The 5,035-nt window shown below is 46.2% G+C and overlaps 1 long non-coding RNA gene across 3 annotated transcripts; it reads left to right on the top strand.

Annotated features, from left to right (window-relative positions):
- The first annotated feature begins 660 nt into the window (after window positions 1-660).
- LOC125760109 (uncharacterized) lies at window positions 661-3,706 on the top strand. 3 transcript variants are annotated; one of them, XR_007417770.1, is made up of 4 exons: window positions 665-775; window positions 2,808-2,889; window positions 2,955-3,094; window positions 3,484-3,706. It is a non-coding gene; the product is annotated as an uncharacterized LOC125760109 (long non-coding RNA). The 3 variants fall into 3 exon arrangements; XR_007417771.1 differs by lacking the exon at window positions 665-775 and adding an exon at window positions 2,585-2,716; XR_007417772.1 differs by lacking the exon at window positions 2,808-2,889 and having other exon boundaries at window positions 661-775.
- Window positions 3,707-5,035: the final 1,329 nt, after the last annotated feature.

Raw genomic sequence — 5,035 nt, 5'->3', positions numbered from 1 at the left:
CAACCGACCAAATTAAACTGACGATGCGATCGAAGAACCATCCCGTGGCGCGAGAAAAATATTTTTCTGAGACTCGCAATACAATTTATTTTAATTTCGCTGTCGTGTTGTCTAATTTGCTTGTTTGTTTTTTTCGCGTTATAATTAACGGATCGTAAAGTGCAGCAAACGTCACGGGACAACATAGCACCAAACACGGTTAACCGTCCTCAATTCGCCAACACGGGAGAAAAAGATGCCGCTGAGTTCACAAAACAGCGTGGGACGGCCGCTCCAGTAGAGAGGCCGCGTAGAGAGATGTATGAGCTCGCGGTGAGTAACAAATGTGGCGTCCTCGAGGCGCCGCTTCAACTTTATCGAACCAGGGACGGCGTCATCTCTCCTAGGCTTTGCACAGCTTGAGGTGTATGCCGGGAAGAGTATTCGAATGCGAGGCGGTTGGTGCGGTTGTTGAAGTCGCGTTTGTGCAGTGCTGCTATTCGTTTCATCGATTTAACCAGGTTTTACGCTCCGCGCTTTGTTAACGTGCCTGGTCTAATCGTGTTGTGTACGTGAGTGGCGTGTAACTAGTGATACAGCAAGCAAGGACAGTCATTAACGTGCGCGATCCGCCGCAAATCAGCCACGATGCATTGCAACGGGCACGTTCAGTGGGCGGCGCGGCCGTTGCGACGAGCTGCATTGCTGATTCTTCGCTTGCCTGAGACTCGCAATTGTCGAGCGGGTTGCATCCGTTGTTACGTTGCCCGAAGACCGCAGTAAATGTGATTTGCAGGTAAGCAATATTCTCTCTTCAGTACGTTATTTGCTTGTGTATATGTACTTATGTCGCGTGTTTGCCTGAAGTCATGCTCATGCTTACGCTCCTGTACGAGATGGGTCGTGTCATACTTTTATGTAATCGTGTCATACTTTTATGTAATGCATTGTTATTGGCAGTATTTGCTCTGCGTTTGACATTACAAGATGGGTGTTTGGGCGTATATTATTATCAAACATCCGACTAAGATCATTCGTTATCATACACGTTTATGTGATTGTGAGAAGAGATGAAGGACAGAAGTTTAACCCTTCTTGCTGTCGCCGTCTTGATACCTTCAACACGCTCGATGAAGGCTGCAATCACGGTGTGAAATACTGTAGGCGGCATAAACAAAGTGCCCCAGATCAGCTTTGCCCAGACGAGCTCTGCGTGCGCAGTAACTCGCTCCTGTCAATGGCAGTCTGGGCTGTTTGTCATGTCCTTGTCACCGGTACATGATATTTCGTGGCGTCTATACGCAACGTGTCGGCTAATTCAACTTTTCGCCATGCTTCAAACTCTGCTGCGGTAGTTTTAGGTGAACGAGTGAGGGTTTAAGGCGGTAATGCGGGCTAGTTGGTTGTGATCACTGGTGTTCATTTCGGTAGCGCAAAGAAAATTAGACACATTAAAAGAAAAAAAAAAAAAGCCCTCGTAGAGTGATGTAGCGCGTCGCGCCTGTGCAACGGGTTTTTGTGTGTTTCCTTGCAGTAAAGTCAGTTGATGTGTAGCGCCCGTCCTGTCTACAGGTCCTCTCTTGTCTTTAATTGTTTTGCGCTACCGGAATGAATAAAGCTTTAAGTACCCGAAAGACAATGAAATGGCGTTAAGAGTGCGTTTTAAGTATAGTTTTAAGTGTCTTAAAGGAAATCACAGCATCCTTCCGTGTGTAGCTGAATGTAGCGAACCCGAGGCACTGCGCCGACCGAAGTAAACATTTAATACACACACACAAAAGGACGTTTATGACGTGAAAAAATAAATGGTTAAATCCGGTGCTTTGGCTGAGCACGTTTCAGGGGACACGCAATCGACTGGGGGAAGGCACGTGCTCGCGCTAGAGAAAAATGACTGTCACGACGTCTTTATCTCGAGTCGCTCTTGATACCGGCCACTCCGTGTGTGTGCGTGCGTACGTGTGTGTGTGTGTGCTCGCGCGTGCGTGCGTGTGTGTGTGTGTGTGTGTGTGTTTGCTCGCGCATTCGTGCTTGTGTGTGTGTGTGTGTGCGCGCGCGTGTGTGTGCTCGTGCGCGCGTCTGTGTGTGTGCGCGTGTGTGTGTGTGTGTGCGCTCGCGCGTGCGTGTGTGTATGTGTGTGTGCGCGCGTGCGTGTGTGCTCGTGTGCTCGCGTGTGTGCGCGCTCGCGCGTGCGTGTGTGGTGCGCTCGCGCGTGCGTGTGTGTGCGCTTGTGTGTATGTTTGTGCGTGCGCGCGTGCGTGTGTGTGTGTATGTGTGCGTGTGCTTTTTGCTTTAGTTCGCTCAGTGCCTCGGGTTTTCAGCGTCACCACGTATCAACCCAACCAGACGGACTTCCGTCAGACTTCAAACTTCTGCGTGTTGACCTAACTTGAAACCTTACCACAAATATATGCTGAAGTCATCTTCATTCCATAGTTGCACTCATACAGATCACAATGTACGGGATTCAAAATTCAGATAATTCATGCTCATGCTTACGCTGCTGTAAGAGTTGGCTCGAGTCAGAAAAATAAGTTGTCATGCTTTTACGCATTGTTGCCGGCAGTATTTGCTCTGCGTCGCTCAATTACGTCTAAATGCGTCGCTATCGAAACGGGGCAGCTGAGAATATGTTACGCGATAAGCGATACGCTGTGGCTTAACGATTTTCAGATAGCACGAATGCCAGCAATCGTGCAACGTAGGAGTTCAAAGGGAGACATGGTCAGTGTGGTTGGTATGTCTTTCGATGTCCTTAGTTCCTTGGCGATAAAAATTTGTTCTCCGGCACTGAGATAATTTTTTTGTGCGTTCTCGTTCTGTTCTAGGGTGCAAGCAACGTGTCATTGTGGTTAGAAAAAATGAATCAGTATACATGTGATTTAACTGTCAAAGCCGGAATGTTTAAAGGTACGTAGACAACACAAATGATTTTTCCCGCCATAATAAATGTGTTGCGTTGGAACTGTTTACAGCATACATCCCGCCCAAGGCATGCTGGGATGATCTACTATCAGGCAGCTTGGAAGCTTCCAGACGCCGATATGCCTTACGTTCGGTGCAGCCGAGGTTATGAACTGTCAAGTGGAAGATGCCCCTTGAGGAAAACAATTAGGTACGAGCATATTCAAGCTCTACGTGAAATGCCGATTATGGTCACTGAAAATTGTAAATTGTAATATTTCTGTTTCTAATCACCTGCTGTCGTGTTTCTGCTACTAAACTGTCACTTACATTATTGTATTGCTGACTTTTGTGCTAAACAGATGTCAATTGCATTTGGTATTAACGTGCGATTTAAATAAGATTTTTGTTTTCCGATAAACGTATTGCACAGGTAAGTAGATTTGAGGAACGCTTATGTAGTGATCAAGTAACACCCTTTTTTTTGGGGGGGGGGGGGGGGGGCTGGAGTATGTGTCTCACATTACATGTTATCGGCAGTTGTGTGCAAAGTGGCAGTAACCGTTGGAATAGTGTAAAATAACGGTCCTCTCCTTTTAGGATCGACTGTCCAGCGTGGAGATTGCGGAATCAGCAGCTGACATATTGACTGATGAAACATGATGGTGCGTGCAGCAAGAGAGGGTTTGACTGCAGAACCTGACCACCTGCTCCTGTAAATTTGTACCAACCACAGGCGAAAACAAGGGGAAACGCTTTGAATACCTGCGGTCTTCTATCAGCTAGACAAGTCCCTGAAGCTATAAATCAATAAACTGATGTATTCTGCTTTGGAGGTATAAAGCAATGAAATATGAATTCTTTTCGAATGGTTGATGTTTTTTTTTTTTCTTCAGAAAATTTCTTGGGAGCACGCACAACCCGAGCAACAAAAGTAAAGGACTGACAATCACCCTCTTTTTGGCTGCCCTCTGGGTTTCATCTGTCCTGCTTATGTGCAAAGTACCAGCAGTTATGGTATGCCGCACACATTAGTGTACTTAAGGAGAAGCACGACGCTGATCACGTATTATTTGCAGGGGGCTCCACTCAGTATAACCGCTCTATCCGTGGCCCACCGACCCAGGTGTCGCCTAACAAAGGGTATGTGCCTCTTTTTTCTTTCGATCTTCTTTCTGCGACACATTTCGGACCACTCGCTACGCACATGATCGGCCCAGCCAAGTGTCGTCTAGCAAACGAAGCGTGGCTCTTCCTTTAAGGCTTCTTTCTGTGCACGCCTAATCTTTTGTACTTCTTTCTGCGGCTTTATTATGCAACGTGCAAATATGTACACAGAGTAATGAGAACTTTCACGGCGGTGTCATATGGCCTGCCCTGTCCTGAATACACACGCTGCAGCTTTGGAATAATTCTGGTACATGTCTGCTTAGAGCACAACAGTTGCGGTGTCCGTGGCAAGAGATGTACGCTTCCCTCATCGCAAGGAATAGCACAAAACAATTTCCTTTGGAGTTGGCTTAGAGCTTGCATGCATCATAACGTCACACCTTCGCCCACAAGCATCGTGTTGTTCAAATGTGGTCTGCCACTAAAACGATAATTAAGAAGGGCAGGTGATTGACAGATATTCCTACTCATGAGTTGTGCCATGTGTATCAGACAAGTATCCTCTCTTGATCCAATTAAGTAGATGTTTAAGCATTACAATTTCTATCTCTCGAGAAAACCACGTTGCGGCTCTTTGTATGCGCTCTTGGTATTGTATTTTTGCGTATGCATACATTTACTTTTACTGCCTCTTTATATCATTCAGCATTCGTATATAATATGCACATACGTACCAGCCAGCTACTTATTAAGCGATGATTTCAGACAGTTCTTTGGGTTTTGCGAGAAGCACGTAAAACTGACTAAACTTGGCGTATGGCGAACGGTTTGTATATCAATTTTGAGTATGCTCTACGCCGTGAGGAGCAGTGTTAATTCTCCGCGCACTTCTTTACGGCCTTCAGCAGCTTCCCTGCTTTGTCAACCTCACATTTTGTCAGTATCCACGTTTTCATTGATGATCCCACATTTGAAGGTGAACAAAATCGCAAATAGCCCTGTAACAAATAGACGGCTGGTATTTATTATCGGATAACACATA

The sequence above is a fragment of the Rhipicephalus sanguineus genome, chromosome 10 (genome assembly GCF_013339695.2).
Source record: "Rhipicephalus sanguineus isolate Rsan-2018 chromosome 10, BIME_Rsan_1.4, whole genome shotgun sequence".
In the NCBI taxonomy this organism is placed as follows: domain Eukaryota; kingdom Metazoa; phylum Arthropoda; class Arachnida; order Ixodida; family Ixodidae; genus Rhipicephalus; species Rhipicephalus sanguineus.
The sequence above is the reverse complement of the archived record's forward strand: the minus strand, read 5'-3'. Positions and strand labels throughout refer to the sequence as shown.